This window comes from Coptis chinensis, chromosome 5 (assembly GCF_015680905.1).
Source record: "Coptis chinensis isolate HL-2020 chromosome 5, ASM1568090v1, whole genome shotgun sequence".
NCBI lineage: Eukaryota > Viridiplantae > Streptophyta > Magnoliopsida > Ranunculales > Ranunculaceae > Coptis > Coptis chinensis.
The window spans coordinates 59,014,872-59,034,262 of NC_141460.1; the positions used below are offsets into that span (position 1 = coordinate 59,014,872).

Here is a 19,391-nt window from a genome sequence, read left to right on the forward strand (position 1 = left end):
TTTTAAGCTTGGGATCGTGTTTAATTTCAAACATACCGCGGCCTTAATCAGATTTGATGAACTAGCGAGCGGTGGATATCATCACTACCCCCAGTTGTTATTTAAAGCTTTAGTTTGATCCTCTAAAATTTATAAGCCTCCGAGGCTCCTTTGCTTAAGAAACTACCCCCATTCATTATGTCTAGGACTTCTTTATGGTGGTGTAGAAGTCCTTTGAAAAAGGCACGAACTAACGGTCTTTTCGCTAAGTTATGATGTGGACACTCTATAAGGAGATCGGTGAAACGATTCCAAGCCTCTAAAAATGATTCATGAGGATTTTGTCGAAAAGAAATGAATCTTGGAAAGCATCTCATCCGTCTTTAGGGGTGGGTAAAAATGATCCATAAACAAATTTGAACAAGTTTAGCCCACGAGTCCACGTAATTAGGCGTTTGGGCAGCTTAACCAAGACGCCCTTATCGGGCTAAGGTGAAAGGAAATACCCCGAGTTTAATTTGTTCCGCACCAACCGTAGGATGGTGGAATGTTGTTAGGACTTGTTCAATCCTACGACATGTCGATAAGGTTTTTCATGGTCTAAACCGTGAAAAACGGGTAACAAATTAAAATATTTGGGGGATTCGAAATCCCCAATGGGTCCGCTAGAACGATGCAAGATTTGGGGCTATCGCTCAAGGCTTTATAAAAGTCTGAAAGAGGAGTCTCTCCTTCGTTGGGCATTGTGTCAGGTGGTGTGTGTGAAATAGTAACTAGAGGTGTAGTAGATGGTATACTAGATAGAATCGTTTGTTGGCGTTGTTGTGTTTTTGTTCGACCAGACCTTAATATCATACAAGGCTATGACCAAATTTAGCTAAACACATCAACACTCCAAACAATTCTGATATACTAGTATAAACCTCTAACAGGAGATGCGAGGTGCGGAAGAAAGGAATACCTGATTACGTCCTTGCTTCGCTTATGAATAGCGTCTTGTTTACGCGTGTTCAGTGTATATAAATAGTTAGTACACTAAAAAAACTTGAAAAATCGGGTTCGAATCAAACCCGTTCGAATCAAACCTCGTGGAAAATCAGCTCAGTAGGCTGCCCGCTTTATTCCTTTGATCATCAAGTCAAAGCCATAACTTATTTTTCACTTATTTCTTATAAATTATATTTTTATTCACCGGTCGTCTAAAACCGCTTCGCGTAACTCCAAGTTACAAAGTTTTTTTAAAACAGGTAGGTCGTTTCGAGATGGGGCGGGTCCATCACTTGTTCAAAAGCCAATATTTTCATTTCCATATACAAGGTTCCAGGTAATAATATATTTGTTTGAATCTATTATAGAAATAATTTATGTTTATGTAATTTAAATGATAATATAATTATTTGTCTATGTATTTCAATGTTAAATGTAATTTTAGTGTTTTATATAAATTCAAAAACTTTAATTGTGGATGTGCATTTTAAATTTTTGGACATGCGCCGCCTTTATTCCTTTGAACCAAAACCCTTAAAGTAGTCTTGAAGTCGCCATTTTATTTAGTTTCATTTTTTCGCGGAACTTTTCAATGCTTGAAACGGACAACCACGGTATGAATCAAACAAGGGTGGGTGGGTTTAATGGGACTTTAAGAAAAGTACTTATACTACAAAAACAATGCTAAACTGAAACTAAGATGGCAAATTTTAAATTTTGGACTTATCCATTTGATAAAACATAAAAAGATAAATTTACCTACGAAATGAACGATGAAACTCAAAACGTAAGTAAACTAAAACTTTCTTATGTGCCTATATTTTATCAAAGATTCTACTCTCAATCCTATGAGATATAGTGGAGTAGATGATTCGTTCCACTCCTAGTCCTTCCAAGATGTGTGTTCTCTACGTATAAGTAATCTACTCTAAAGTCTAATGAGAGATTTACGAAAAGGCAACTAGACTACGATGCAACTACCCACAAGATGCAACTAGTCGACTATTAGAACAACTATGGGAATGCTACGTCAATTCTATGATAAGGAGTTGAGGGGGATTGATTCCACCTTAACTTCGACTTAATCTTACTTCGACGTCGTAATAATCCGAATTGAATTGAACTGAATTGAATCGCAGAACAATATGGTTACTCCTAATCCCTAATTACACATAGCATTTCTACCAATTCATAACTAGTATGTGAACGATTAAACCCATTCTCATGGTGAACTAATCGTTTTTAGAGTGGAAAGGAAATTACGACGACTCTACGATAATCGAATCAAGCTTTCATCAAGGCTTCTCAACCCCTCAATGGAGGTTTAGCCGAGAATCATCACGCTTATCATTCCCAATGGAATTCAAACAAGACATGATATAAATATTGAAACTTTGCTTGTTTAAACTCAATTCAAAACTACTAATGCAATAATTGAATTAAACTAATAATGACAATTACTTAAATCTACGAATTGAAACTAAACAATTAATGGAAATGAAACTAACTTATGAAGAACACTATTTTATTAATCTAATGAATAATAAAACAATGATTCAAATACTAAATTAATAATCTAACTAATCTAAGTCTAGCTATCTATGTAATAAGGGAATTTAGATCTACACAATTGTAAATGATAAGAATCGAAATTGACAAACTAGCTATTTTATTAATCAAACTAATTAAGAATAATGATTCTAAGAGTTTAATCTAAAACAAGAATTGAATTTAAACTAAACTTAATTTTATTACATGAAAACTAGATCTATAATTGTCTATAGTTTTAGGTCTAACTAGCTACCATTAACAAAGAGTGAAGCTTTGGTTTTATACTTTCAGATCCAAAAATCTTGCATGGGCTTGGAGCCATGTTTTGGGCCAGAGAATCAGGCCCAAAACCCAATTCTTTCAGTCTAGAAAGGCCTCTTCAGCTGCAGTTGGCTTCAACAGACTTTTCGTCCACTTCGCCAGTCTAAGTTTGAACGCTTTTACGCTCGCTTAGTTCGTTACTATCACTATAACAAAATCTGGCAAAGTTACCACATTTAGCTTCGTCAGTTTAAGTTTAAACGCTTTTACGCTCGCTTAGTCCATTACTATCGTTCCGACAAAATCTGACAAGGTTACTACGTTTAGCTTCGTCAGCCTAAGTTTGAACGCTTTTATGCTCGCTCAACCTATTTTTGCAAAGTTAAGTACGCATTGGGGGCGTTTTTCTCTACGTAGGGGCGTCTCGTTCTATTTCATTTCAATTACATAAATCTACAATATTGTCTGTTTTCCGCAGGTATGTTATCTGACACAACAACAATATTCAATCGCAAACCTATCTTTATTTTTATTTTTCATCAAAAGAAGTTTTAGCTCTATGGTATTACATTCACACAATTACCTAATCAATTGTCTTTGTCAATTGTCTTACGGTTGTTTGATTAAATTTTCATTTTCTTCTTCGAAATCTGCATTCGCTTTGCTTGACGCTTTCGGTTAACTATTTTCCGCAGTCATTCTTTTTTCTAAGGCATTGTGCCGATCTTTCTACGATAAATTTTCCGAGCGAAAATTTTCGTCAACTTCATTATTTTTTCTAAGGCATTGTGCCGATTTTTTTGAACGAATCTTTCCGAGCGAATTGAACATTTCCAACAATTTCATTATTTTTTTTCTAAGGAATTGAGCCGCTTTTTCTGAGCAAATCTTTCCGAGCGAATTACAATTTTTGAAGAGACACTAACTTCCAAATCTGCGGGTTGAGAGCATTTTTCCAATGATCTGGTCTTGCTGCTAACATATTGTTGCACTGTTTCAAATTCTAAATCTCTTGCGGTCATGTACAAATAAAACTATTGTCAAATTCCAGTTATGAACATCAAGGGACACATGTCATACACAAACACATAACAAACTCTTTAATCACTTTACCGAACAGTGCTAATCATTGCACTATCTTGGGTGTATTCTCACCTTTTTAAGCTTTAAATGAAAGACCCATACTCAAATCAATTAATTAACCGATCCAATATACCTTTTCCTTTCAATTTTTTGCTGTAAGTACCGCCCATGATAAAGATCTTGGATCCTAGAGCTACAAAAGTGCAAAATAAACCGATTACATTGTATGGAATTGTGCATACAGGGGCCATAACAGTACTGCTTTCGCTACTCTTGTTAGGATCGATCCTGTACCAATAAACAAATGGATGGAACCCGAGAGAGCGTGAAACTCATAAATAACCGATTCTCGTGTTCGGGGCAACTTTGAATCGGAAAGTGTGCTTATGCCTTTCTGATCCTCTTTCTCTTCTTCTCGACCACTTCGTAGCCGCTATTGCCCTCACAATCTTCTTTCTTCCCCAACTCCATTGGCTTCAAATTTAGATGAATATCGTTCCTCTGAATTCCTTTTGCTATTTTATAGAGACACACACCGCATGGGGACCACTGTCCATTTTCACTTCGCATTAGAAAACCCGAGATTTCTCGTTGTATTCAAGCCAATATCCTGTGCGATCTATTCTTCTCAGATATCATCTAACATAGGATTTTCTTTGAAGCTTTGACTAAATAAAGCTGTACTCAGATTCTTATCAAATTCAACCTCTTATCTTATCCAAATTCTTATTTAATCCAAACTCTTATCTACTCCAAATTCTTATCTACTCCATATTTTTATCTAATTCAAATTATTATCTAATCTGAAACCTTTGAATCTAATTCGTATTTAACTTCATTTTCTTCCTATTATTACTAGACTGCCTCTACATTTAATTTTAACTGTCTAATCCTAATATCACTATTTCGATAGCATGCGTCGTCGAACTCAATTTTCGTATTATTAGGTAATGCGTTATGTACAGTTTTGGCCATCAATTTCTTTTGCAATTTTTTCTGTGCATTTTCAGCCATCTTTTATTTAACTACATTGCGTCCCGTATACGCTAGTTTGACATTATTTCGTTCCCGATAATTCACGAATTTTTCTCGACAGTCCTATTGTTTACATTCACACGACCCTTTTGTTATACATTCCGCTCAATCTTTTCTTATTCCATATTTTCCTTGATTTTACTTCTCTTCTTTGCCATATGAACTTTGTTCACATGCCAAAGAGGGGGCGGTGTTTCGACCCCCACCTACATGGTAAATGTCCATTGGTAGGAGTCTCAACTTTATTCATTTAATCAACAAGGCTAAAGCCCAATTTGTAATATCATAGATCAATGTACATGCCCGTTAACTCATGTGTCTAGGGCTGAACCCTAGCCACATGGCTTGCCACTTACGTGCATTAATTTATGTCTAGATTCATTTCTTATCAAAGAGATAATTATCAGTTAAGAGTTATATTCTATCACAATTACTCAAACTACGAGATTACTTGAGCTACAAGGACTCTCTACGCTACCTATATAAATACCACATTATTTTTCATAAGGAACTACGTGGAAACTTGATCCCTAGAGAATAGATCTTGGGTACGTAGGCAGCCATTATTTGGTTCAGTTTCATCTCCCCCAACATCAAATTCCTCTGTTTCTTAGTGCGTTCTTTACCGTTGCTCTCGTTGTGTTGAAGCAGTTTATTGCCGAAACAATCAGTCATATTATATATATCTAACATGAAGCCATCCTTTATGATTATGAGTCGGGTATTCTTGAATGTGAAATAAATGTATACGTTAAATATAAAATAACGTGTATTTCATTAGGTAATTTCGCTGCCGTGGGATTCATGGGGGGATGCTCCTAAGTTAGCCCTGGATTCTTCTTGTATTCAACCCTTGTCTACATGGTTGATCCACTTTGATATCCTTGAGAGGTCTATGCCTGAGAGATGTTTGAGGCAGTACGAGTTACAACAACACATACCACATCCCCCACTTAGATGGAACTGGAAAGCAAAAGGAGCTGATATGATGGCCGCATGCACAGAGTGGGATTAGTGGCGGTTGTGGGACTGTGTCGAGGAGGAAAGTAAGATTTTTCGTGGCAACACAAGCAGCATATCTTGAATGGTATGAGATTCATAGTGTCACTCACATAAGACCATTGTCTAATCGCGAGTCATTGCTAAATGATAGACTAAACGAACATGTGATTCTTTTATAAATCTGCGAGTTTGTTTGCTTCCGGTACTTCTTTACTAATTTATTCAATAACTAATCGGTTATACAAAATCAGCGCTTAATAGTACTTAGTGTTGTGGTCAGTGCAAAATGTCCATATCATGTTCTGCTGAGTTCAAATTCGTAGAAGTAGTAAATGTTGTAGAAATATATGCCTTTGTGAGCAATAGTAAATAATCTCTTAAAACCTCTGCACTTTGTGTTCATCGTCAAATTGAATGCCTCATGATTTATTCATTTGCCTTATTGCCATAGTCTATTGATTTTGTATTGATTGAATGCCATGATTTCTTTTAGACCTGACCTATAGTTAATCAAACTTGATCATTCACGACTTCTGGGTTTAAGTCGTGAGGGGTCAATTTATATTTTTAATTTTTTTAAAATTTAAAATTTTTATTTATGGTATTAACTTGATCATGCATACTCATTATAGGCAATGGGCCTAGGCAGTAGGCCATATAATATGGCATAAATCAAGTTATATATATGTAGTAATTGTGATATCAGGTTATATATGTAGTAATTGTGAATGCATAATGCCATGCTTTTGTGATTTTATAAATAAAAATTGGATTTTGTATCTTTATAAAGCTTGAACTTTGGCACTTTTATAGTTAACCTTAACTACTTATGTGAGTTTTTCTTGTCCTATGGTTTATACCTTGCATATGTGTTAAGTCCCAATATCTTCATAACTAACACTGCTTATGCTTTGTAATAGAGTACTCGTTGTTTTCGCCTAGCAAGAATGCTTGAACCTATTTTTCAGCAAATCCCTGGTGTAATTATCCCTCAAGAGTTGCGAGACTTGCATAATAAAATATTAAGAGATGTGGCAGAAGGCGTGACAGTTGAAGAAAGTGGTTTGCAAACGGACCATCTGGAAGTGGATCCTTATGCGGCACCCGCTTATTCCTCCCCAAGTAGTGGTAGTGACACTGATGGACAGGCTGAAACCAACCGTCACCCAAAACCTTCCATGCGGTCACCACTTGAGCATGTCCATCTTCCGCAAGGTAAATGCAGTTGTGCATTAAACATGTTCTGTTCATTTCTAATGTATCTGATATTTTTGTGTAGATACCAATAATAAAGGCAAATCGATTGCAAGAGAAGCAGTTCAGGGGGATAATGGAATGGGTTTGTTGAGTGAGCATGGTGCTAGAAGGTCATATAGTGGGAGAGACCTAGAAGAAGACATTGATGAAGCTGGAAATGGTCAGTATATCTTTTTAGTTGTCAATACTTGTGTATATAACATGTCAGTCTAGATTGACTAGAGTCAATTGGACTTAAAGTGTTGATTACCAAGTTGATCCATAGTGTGTGAGCTATGATCCATAACTTGCCTCACACACTTGAACTTCCTAAGGCAATTAAAACTCTAATCCCTTGGTAAGTATAAATCTTAAACAAAGTTTAACTCATGTTCATCATAAGAAATCAATAAAAAACCAACATTTTTGTCTTTTTTTTTTTTTTTTTTTTTTTTTTCTTTTTATCACTAACTATTACAAACAAGTTCCACTATTTTCTCCTACTCTATTACAAAATCCGGGCTCGGAGTATAACTGCTCATCACAAATCAACTGGACTACAACAAAACTGGATACCTTTCACTGAAAGTGTCTGGGCGGTCGCCCCCGCCACGCTTGCGCGGTCGCCCGCCGGCCCCGGTGAAACGGTCATCGGTTTTTGTGTGTGTATTCAGCTCCTTTCTAGCTTCATTGTCCTGCAACCTGATTTGTAAAAAAATATCTCAGTATAGAGAAACAATAAAATAAAATGACAAAAAATTGAAAAAAATAGAAATGGAGAGATGAGAATGATGCTCCCGTTTTAGATTCTCAATCAATCACTCTCACTCCTTCAATCCATGACAGCAGCGCCATTTGAAGTTTTAGTAGTGGTTTGTATACTTCAAAAGAGTTTAGATTAGAAGTTGAGGTTCATCCTAAATTGTTTAGAGTTTGAGTGAGGGAGATGTGAAGAAGAAAGGTAGACTCTTTTAGGATTAGAATGGTTCTAAGCTATGAAAACTTGAAAGCTTTGATTGTTGTATTGAAATGGATTGAAAACATGAAGGGAAAGATTGATTAAAACATTGAAATAAAAGTAAGCAAACAAGATTGAAGATTGAAACAAAGAACAAGTAAACAAGATTGAATATTAAAACAAAGAACAGGTAAACAAGATTGATTGAAATAAAATAAAACAACAAGAAAGTAAAAACATGAATTGAAAAACAAGACAAGAAATTAAACATCCTAAGACAATGGATGGATTCTATCTCTCTTGCTTTTTGCTTATATACCCCTACTTTTGCCTTTTATAGATTTGCCCTTATCCATTAAAAACTAGACACCTCACATTTTCACTTTTACTTTTGCTTTCGCTTTTTGGTTTCTTTAAGACCAAGGTAGGTTTAGGGAGAAAGTCTACATAATTTGAGATAAGGGCCTCCATCTCTGGTCTTCAAATTTGAGGGCTTTGACTTTGACTTTGATCGGTTGACTTTGAATTTTTTAGCACTTTTCCATAGTAGCTAACTGGTCTTCATAATAAGCTTGATTAAGGCTCCTTTTGGTGCTAAGACACAACTTTTATGATAAGCGGTCTGAAATACTCCTTAACTTGAAAAAGGCAATAAAAGCTATAAGTTGTCTTTTCGTTAAGTGTAAGAGGGACTGTAATGCAGCAATATATGGGTAATAAAAAGCACATTTAGGAGTTGATCAGCCAACTACCTTCCTCACTCCCCACCTCCAGATTCACTGTGAGTGAGTTTCTTAGTAGCACACCACTTAGTGAAGTGATTATTTTACTTTTCTCAGCCATGCGGTAGATCTTACCTAGTTTCACGCCTAACTGTTCGTTTCGAACTGGGCGTAGTATCAAATCTACAGACTTTCAAAGTTTTTATATACACATTCAGAAAAAATGAATTTTTATTATTTATGCATCATCCTTGTTTGAGCATCCATGGCTTATCAATATGCATCGCAACCGTCATGAAATTATAATGCAAACCCATAATCTTGTTCTTGTTGTGGTAGTCCTTATTATTGGGTGTCTCAATGCCCTTCATATATCGAGTTCGAACCTACTATGGGAAACTCTTATAATTATGAACATCAATTTTCAAATTTCCCTAGTATCCAATACGCGCAAGAGTTTTCTCATCATGCAAACAATTCATGGAGTTCCACCACAAATAGTCAACCACCATTCATGCATCCATATGGTCAGTCAGAGTGCAGTTTCACACAAAGCCACATCACCATCCATGTCCAATTCATATCCCACTCTACCATTTATCACATGACAACTTTACCAGGAAATGGCCGAGCAATCAATACTAATTCAGCAAATAGCAACGACCTTATGCTTTCTCCAATCTGATTCAAAAGATGAGACATCTGAGACTAATATTCTTCCCACCAGTCCAGGACCCAACTGAAAAGAGAAACAAGGTGTTACTATAACAAAACCAATTGCTAAAGCCTATCCTGATATTAATTACCAATTAAAACCCATCACCATCAACCTGACTATCGTGTGAATTCCAAATCTTATGATGATGAATATATGCATGAGAAAACTCTGGTAGAAGAAATTCTAGAGCATGTGTTGGACTCGCCACACTTGGAAAATGACAAAAAGGACGAAGGAAATCATGTTCCAGGAAAAGAGGATATAAAATATATGGTGAAAAGTAGGTTTCAATTTAGTTTGGCCGTTAAAGACTTATCGATGGAACAAATTTTTGACATCCTTACTATTGCATATATGAACCACAATTTTGTGGATACGCCAAAACTATTTGAAGAATTCTCTGAGTCCTCGAGATCATGTGAAGAACCACCACCCAACCATCACCATCCCAATTTAACATCTTTTGAAAGTCAACCTCCATTCATAAAAAATCCACCCATTTATGAGGACTGCACCACTAAGCCATTTCAAACAAACCTCCAATTCGCACTTGAACCAATTGCCTCATAGGTCCTTCATAATTTTTTCAACCTTCCCAATAAAGAGACTTTGCCCAATTAGTGCCGGCCCTGACATTTTCGTGGCCCAAAGCGATGCACTAAAAATGTGGCCCTATATGCAGTAAAAAAAAACAACAAGACAAAACAAAATACTTATATTATTCAACTTTCATCTGCCAATATAATCCGGGAGGGGGGCAAAAAAAAAACCCTATAACTTAAAAATCATTCTTCTCGCATTTTCAGATGCAAATTCACTAATTACACTTGAATAGTCAGCTTTTTCAACAACAACTTTTTCAATAGATAACATCGCTAATCCATTCAATCTTTCTTGTGATATGGTCGAGTGAAGATAAGACTTGATCAACTTTAACTTGGAAAAACTTCTTTCACCAGAAGCACCTGTAACAAGTATAGTCAATAATATCCTATAAGCAACCCAAGCATTTGGAAAACAATGATCTCTTAATCTCAAATAATTCACCACATCAATCACCTTCTTTGTCTCCTTCGGCAAAATTTCTCTTAAGATTCTTAATTCTGAAAATAAATCTTCTCCATCAATATCAGAAACATCTTCGTGTTTTAGAAACACTTCAAGGTGCTTACAAGAAACCTTCAAACTGTTAGCATCTACAGAGTTTAACTTTTCCACATTAAATAAAAACCCAAATAATCCTTCATATACTTGGAATTGTTCAAACCTGCTTCTCAATGAGGAAAGAGCTTGGTCCAAAATAAATACAAAATAATGGACTCTAAATGATTCCTCAGCTGATAGTGGCGCCTCCTTGACAGCATTTTCATCAAACTGCCTCTTTCTACGAATAATTCACTTCTCACGGAAAATAGGTTCAATTTGCATAGAAGTTGCAACATCTTTAGCTTTAGCCTTGGCCTCCTCAAATCCAGCTTCTCTATACTTTTCAAATGCAGAAATAAGTCCCTTCAGTTGATCTATGGCAACATCAATGTGCATATCTTCAGCTTGCATTGTTTTACTAACATAGCTCACAACAAATAACAAATGATGCCAGATAACCATACCAAGCAAGAACTCAAAAATTTTCATCTCATGTGTTACTAGGGACTCAGCTTCACTTTTTGTTTTAGGGTCATCATTAGCATCTGCCAAGAAAATTAAAGCATCCCTTATCTTTGGCGCTTGATATCTTATTGCTTTAACACTTGCCACACGACTTTCCTAGCGAGTTTGAGACAATGACTTAACACTTAGACCTTTCTTACCTTTCTTTTCTTTGTATTTTACATGATCTTTGAAGACCTTCCACCACTTTGTAGAAGAAGAAAACAACGAATATATGTGTTGTACCACTCCAAAAAAAAAAAAAACACTTTAGAACAAGAGTTAGCCATATCACATAGAGCAAGGTTGAGACTATGGCAACCACAAGGCGTGTACATTGCTCTTAGATTTATTTCAAGCAACCTCTTTTGCACACCTTTGTGTTTCCCTTTCATGTTAGATCCATTATCATATCTTTGTCCTCTTATATCACTGATTTCTAGCTGAAAAGAGTTCAGTGCATCTTTGAGTGTGTTAAAAAGTCCCAATCCCGAAATGTCGTCCACCTGTAGAAACCCTAAAAAGAATTCTTTTACCTTTATCGGACTTGTAGAAACATCAACATACCATATAACAATTGACATTTGTTCTTCATGGCTTATATCTGGGGTGCAATCAAGTATCACAGAAAAATATTTTGCTTATTGGATCTTCTTTACAATGATACCTTTAGTCTCCTCTGCTAGCAAATGTATTAACTCATTCTGTATCTTGTAACTGAGATAGTGGCAATGAATTTATTTTCTTTGAATAAGCCGAATATGTTCTTGCATTACAAGATCAAATTCGGGAATCATCTGAATTATGCCTAAGAAAATACCATTGTTCTCTTGATAAATCTTCTCTTTTGTCCCATGAAATGCTAAATTATTTCTAGCAAGAGCTTTCACAACAAAGAATATCCTCAGTAATATGTGACCCCAACGTTCTTTCTCTTTATTGATCTGTTCTTGCACACGTTTATCAATCGTTTCATTCTTTTTCAATCTTATCTCTAATTCAATCCAACTGCTCATGCAGCTGATGTGCCTACTACTTTTTTCATGACTTTTAAGCCTCTGTGAAAGATTTCTCCAATTTTTAAATCCATTATTCGCCATATGAATATTGTTTCCGTCGTGCTTGAACAACTTGCAACAAAAGCAAAATACCCTATCCAAAGCATTGGAATATACAAGCCATCTTCTATCTTGTTTATCTCCGTTTGATAAGTGTCGAACATAATGAGTAGAAGAAAAATGCCTACCAAGATCATCTTTAGGAAAATCGACAGTGTTATCTCTTTTAGGGCCTCTTTCCACTAATAAATCTCTGTAATTTTGATCCATCTTATCCCAATTTCGCGAGTCATCAATGTTTACTGGCCTAGATAAGTTAGCCACATTTGTTTGTTGATTAAGTTATTCATCAACCAAATCCTCATCATCTTCATCCACCAAATCTTCATTGTTTCCAGCCACCAAATTTTCATTGTCTTCAGCTACCAAGTCTTCATGTGTGTCATTCATCATATAATCCTCATTATCATTGACAATTGTATGTTCCTCATCTACCAAATCTTCATGTGGTGCATCCACCAAATTTTCATGTTCTTCATTCACTAAATTTTCATCAGAACTATCTTTTTCTTTGCCACTAGAAAAATACTTATGAATAGCTCCTGTTTGAGATTGAATAAGTTGTTCTATTTTCTGCTTTTTTCTCTTTTGCTACTACCAGATGCATGCATTCTAATTCTAGGAGGCATGATTGTAAACAACAAACACTCCAATCTAATTATCTAAATATTTAACACCAAAAACCAGGTAGAGTGAGTGGAGTTTTGTACCTTTACGTCTTTACTTCTTGAACAGGCAAACAGTGACTGAGTTTATATCCTTTTTTTTTTTTTTTTTTTTTTGGTAGAAGTTTGGTTTTGGAAAAGGCGAACAAATTTTTTTTTTTTTTTTTTTTTTTTTTTTTTTAATGTTTCCGTAGGTGGCTTTTTGAGAAAATGTAATAAACTTCCTTTTTGTGGGCTTTTGAGGGCGAGTATAATGTAGCCCTTAAATTTGATACTGACTTGGTGGCCCAAAGCGGCGGCTTGGCTCGCTTTGCATCAGGGCAGGCACTGTGCCCAATATACAAACTCACGAGTCTATCATTCCAGTTGATGAGAACCCCGCTTTGATTGAAGTGCTAGAAAAAGTGGAAATAAAATCTATGGTGGAATGTGGATCCCAATTTAGTTTAGTCGTTGCGGACTTAATGATGGAAAAAATCGATGATTTTCTTAAAGATGTCGACACTTACTCCAATTTTGTAGATGCACCCAAGCTAGATGAAGAGTTTTTTTAGTTCTTGAAAGCATGTGATGATGAGCCCATCATTCAAGTGGTTGAAAAGCTTAGTATGTCATATTTTGCATCATCTGAGCTTCATAAAGAACAACTACTACCACACTCGCACTCTATTGGACAATTCAAACATGACAGGTTATTACATAAGTTCTGTGATAGGTTACATAAGCTTTCTCTTATCATTATGCATCTTACACTCTAAATGCATAATTTCATTCTGTTTGGGGGTATATGCTTTCATATGTTTTTCTATAAAAATCCCAAACTGTTTAGACTATTAGTATATAGTTAACAGCATATCATCCATCTTATGTCTTGGGAAATCTGACTTAAAATAACCCCACATATAGTCTTGAATATCTGACTATATAATATTTATATTATGTTTTCTTGGTGCATTCCATTCCATTCTTATATCATGGGAGTGCACCTTAAGGTAACCGGGCCATCCTCTTGGAGTGTGTGGTTGTAAGTGTCGGAACCTTTGTCCACGTATATCTCGCATTTTATTTGTAAGACACTTTTTACTCGTCGTTTGAGTAAGTGTTATCCAATGGAGTGAGTATACATATTTCTTTTTCTTTATTTTACATTTCTTTTTCAAAATAGTTGTTTTTCCCCGTTCTTATAATAGAATATTCTCTATACAACAATAGTGATGTGATTTTCTACAAAACAAAAACAAGGGCAATGGATTCCTGATACGTGTCCAATTATATCTATTTTTATATATCATTTTTGGGCCTTACCAATCTTTTTTTGTGTATAATTTATCAATTTAAAATAAAATCATGCATTTTCATTATTTCATTGTGAATTGCGCAGTTTTACGAGTTCAACGATAAATTTGCCTATTTTATATGAATTCTAGAAGTGGCTAATGCAATGCGATTTCGAGATATGCGTAATTATATAATTTTTCATAATTGCACCCTTAGTTTTGGTACTAAAGCCCATGCCGTTTTGATTAAATTCCAGCGCACTCTTTAATATTGGTGTCGAATATTAGTTGAGCCCAAGTGAAAATGGATCTATTTAAAGGCCTTGGTCAGTCTAAATGGGTCAGTCATTACAAGTTTGGTGGCAAGGCAACATAAGCTCCTTTATTGAGCACGTGACAAGAAGTGAATTAAGGACTTTTCCTTATTGCACTTGGCCCCATTCTAGCACTACTTTCCTTATGCATGGCTACTGTTTGATACTCCCTTGTCCTTTCCTTATTTTCTAGCCCATGTTACTCCATCATAATATTATTTTATCCACTTACCATATTTGTCCTTATCTCCAAAATAGTACACTTAAACCTTCCAATATTCACCACCACCACCATACTTAGAAATCAAATCATCACTTTCTATTTACTTCATGACCACCCACCATGATTTTTCAAACTATTGTCCAATCAAATTATTTCCTTGAAATCAAATACAACCCACTATATATATTCATGCAAAAATCTTCCCACCTATATATTTTTCCTTTCTATTATCATTAATTTTCATTATCCTCCATTCCATAAACACCAACACTACATTGGAAAGAAATATACAATGGAAGGAAATGATACTACTAGAAGATCAAGGACAAGCCGGGATTAGAAAGTGTATACAAGGACTTTGTGCAAGAAAATATTTTGCTTGGTGCTCAAATATTGTGTTACCATTTCTAATTATTTTTAGAGAGCAAATTTCTTATTGTAATCACATTGTAAGCCTATAAATAGAGGCATTGAGGGGGGGATTCATTCCTAGTTTCGTAGACAAAATATTGGAGTTGAAATTAGAGTTGAAGTTAGAGTTCTTTTTCTCAAGTTCTTGTAAGTTGTTATAATGATCAATAAATTCAATTTCTTCTCAATTTCCAATATGTTTCTAGGCTAAATTATTTGCTAGGGTGATAGATGGAACCTTAATTAGGATTGCATCTTTTCTTCTTGTTCTTTAATTGGTTCTTCTTGAATTATGTTCTTAAGTTCCATAATAGTCTTGCTTCTACATACATTGACATTGTGATGATAGCTTTGGCTTAATAGTTCTTATGAGTTAGACTTTTCATTATGTGTACTTATTTTTGACGCATTATACTTGGGTTAAATCACTTGATAGTGCATCCTTAGATTTGACACGTAATAGTTAGGTTTGATTATTTTTAAAGGAGACAAAGATTAGAGGTTTCAATTTATTCTTTTTATTAAAAGAAAATTTTGTTTTTAAAGTTATACTTTCCGAAACAAGGCGATTGATTTCAATCCGTTTTGAGTTATCAAGAAAAAAAGAAAAAATTGTTTAAAGAATAAGTAGAAAGATACATAATTAGTTTTGGTAGATTCTAAAATCCCTAGTACTCTCCATATTCCTTAATTAATTACGTTTAATTGATTTCCTTTAATTAGTAGTTTAATTAAAATTCTCCAAAAACCACCACTGTTCTAGTTTAATATTTAGAAAAACTTGTTGTGATTTTAAAAAGTAATTTGCAAGCGCACGAATCAATTGTAGTAGATCGGCGAATGGATGTCGATCCCACAGAAACTTAAAATCAAATTAATATAAACTAATTGTTGAACTAGAACAATGGTGGTTTTTGGAGAATTTTAATTAAACTACTAATTAAAGGAAAACAATTAAATGTAATTAATTAAGGAATATGGAGAATACTAGGGATTTTAGAATCCACCAAAACTAATTATGCATCTTTTTACTTATTCTTTAAACAATTTTTCTTTTTTTCTTGATAACTAAAAATGGATTAAAATCAATCGCGTTGTTTCGAAAAGTATAACTTTAAAAACGAAATTTTCTTTTAATAAAAAGAATAAACCGAAACCTCTAATCTTCTTCTCCTTTAAAAATAATTAAACCTAACTATTATGTGTCAAATCTAAGCACGCACTATCAAGTGATTTAACCCAAGTATAATGCATCAAAAATAAGTACACATAATGAAAAGTCTAACTCATAAGACCTATTAAGCCAAATGTATTAACACAATGTCAATGTAGAAGCAAGACTATTATGGAACTTAAGAACATAATTCAAGAAGAACCAATTAAAGAACAAGAAGAAAAGATGCAATCATAATTAAGGTTTCATCTATCACCCTAGCAAATAATTTAGCCTAGAAACATATTAGAAATTGAGAAGAAATTGAATTTATTGATTATTATAACAAGTTACAAGAACTCGAGACAAAGAACTCTAACTTCAACTCTAATTTCAACTCCAATATTTTGTCTACGAAACTAGGAATGAATCCCCCCCTCCCTCAATGCCTCTATTTATAGGCTTACAATGTGATTGCAAAAAGAAAGTTGCTCTCTAAAAATAATTAAATATGGTAACACAATATTTGGGCACCAAGCAAAATATTTTCTTGCAAAAAATCATTGTATACACTTTCCAAGCCTAGCTTGTCCTTAATCTTCTAGTAGTATCATTTCCTTCCATTGTATATTTCTTTCCAATGTAGTGTTGGTGTTTATGGAATGGGGAATATTGAGAATTAATGATAATAGAAAGGAAAAATATATAGGTAGGAAGATTTTCACATGAATATATATGGTGGGCTGTATTTTATTTCATGGAAATAATTTGATTGCACAATAGTTTGGAAAGTGATAGTGGGCGGTCATGAAGTAAATAGAAAGTGATGATTTGATTTCTAAATACGGTGGTGGCGAATATTGGAAGGTTTAAGTGTATTATTTTGGAGATAAGGACAAATATGGTATAAGTGGATAAAATAATATTATGATGGGGTAACATGGGCTAGAAAATAAGGAAAGAACAAGGGAGTATCAAATAGTAGCCATGCATAAGGAAAGTAGTGCTAGAATGGGGCCAAGTGCAATAAGGAAAAGTCATTGATTCACTTCTTGTCACATGCTCAATAAAGGAGCTTATGTTGCCTTGCCACCAAGCTTGTAATGACCGACCCATTTAGACTGACCAAGGCCTTTAAATAGATCAATATTCACTTGGGCTTAACTAATATTCGACACCAATATTAAGGAGTGCACTGGAATTTAATCAAAATGGCATGGGATTTAGTACTAACACTAAGGCTGCAATTATGAAAAATTATATAATTACGCATATGTCAAAATCGCATTGCATTAGCCACTTCTAGAATTCATATAAAATAATCGTTGAACTCGGAAAACTACGTACTTCACAATGAAATAATGAAAATGCATGATTTTATGTGAAATTGATAAATTATACACAAAAGAAGATTGGTAAGGCCCTAAAATGATATATGAAAATAGATATATTTGAGCACTTATCAATTTCACATTGACCAACCCTTAGAAGTACGCAATCTCCATTCTTCTAAGGGCGGTTTGAGGATCAGTTATGTGTTACTAAGGGTCGCTCATATCACCATGCTATTCATACAAGACATCTTATATCTTGCACAGTAAATCTCCCAATACACATAACTGAAACCACAATTTGACTGGATTGGGTTCAATAAAGAGCCGTCATGAAAGTTGCCTAAGATCACCTATTATGGTTTGTTTTCAAACTTAGCATTAGATATCACAAATTTTGTACGAATTATTTTTATAACATCTCTAGATAGTTTTTCAAAAACTTGAGGATATAAAAAATGAAAATCATCCGTCCCAAAGTAACCAAAATGATACTGGATAAACCTATGATTTTATAGATAACTTTTGATTGAGAAAAACAATTTTTGTAAAACATACACACACACACACGCACACACACACACACACACACACACACACACACACACACACACACACACATTTTATATTTGTCTGTATATATAGTTATTTACATACATTCTATTTCGCACTTTTCAGTGTAATAATAATCATGTCTGCATTTTAGATTTTTTTATGCGGAATTTGATATATGAATAAAAGATAATACATATACATCATGCCAAAAATTTCGATTTACTGCATTATACATGATTTCAAAAATAAATACAAAACCTCAAAAATTTCATAGTAGAATAATTACGTAACTTACTATTTAGATAACCCATGTATTTCTCATTCTATATCCAACAACCCATGCCCTAAACTTGTTTAGGGGTGATATATATTTATCACAAAGAATAGAGTACAGGTGTACTTGTTTTTGCTTCATGTTTCTATGGTAATTTTCTTCCTTATCTCTTCATACTTTGAGGATAAAACATATTTCTGTTTGGGGGTGGTATAGTAATATTTTGCAAAAACTAGGCATTTCTTATATTAGTATATTTCTTTCTTTCTTAAATTTTTTTTCGAAAATACCAATTTTTTTTTTGTTTAGTACTAAAAGTCTTTTTTCATTTTTCTATGATTAATAAATAGTCTAGAAGTCCCACTATAGCAATAGAGGAAGGAATCGTTCTTCGAACTTAGACTAATATACGTACAATAGTTTATACATCTTTTCATGAATGGCATGCAGAAGTATTTGATTGTATATAGAAATGAGTTTCTGAGACCAAGGTTAGAACAATTAAATTTCATATCATATAAGAATCTAGCCAAAAGCCTCATCTGAATGATTATTGAGGGATGACACAAAGGATGTACGGATATAAAGACCACACATCCACTTGCTTGATCACCACACCATATCCTATGAGAGAATTTAGGTCATTTTTGGATCGATATAGCCAAATAAAGGTTAAAAACCCAAAAATATATTTTTCCTATAGTTTCCTCTTTTTGAGCCTTCAAAAACTTCTAAAAACCTTTTTATTCTTCGCCATCAATCCCTCGCCATTACAACACACAATAAAAAAGTTTACCCAGCTGACGAGTTGAGAATTGGATGAACAGTAAAAAGAGGAGAGAAGACCTTGTACCAAAATAGATCTGTTAGTGCTTCGAAAAGAAAGAA

At 34.3% G+C, this 19,391-nt stretch overlaps 2 pseudogenes; one reads left to right on the top strand and one right to left on the bottom strand.

The window, feature by feature from the left end:
* Positions 1-246: 246 nt before the first annotated feature.
* Positions 247-341, top strand: LOC147498150 (small nucleolar RNA R71; annotated as a pseudogene).
* A 9,962-nt stretch (positions 342-10,303) lies between these two features.
* LOC147498151 (uncharacterized) lies at positions 10,304-12,282 on the bottom strand (annotated as a pseudogene).
* Positions 12,283-19,391: the final 7,109 nt, after the last annotated feature.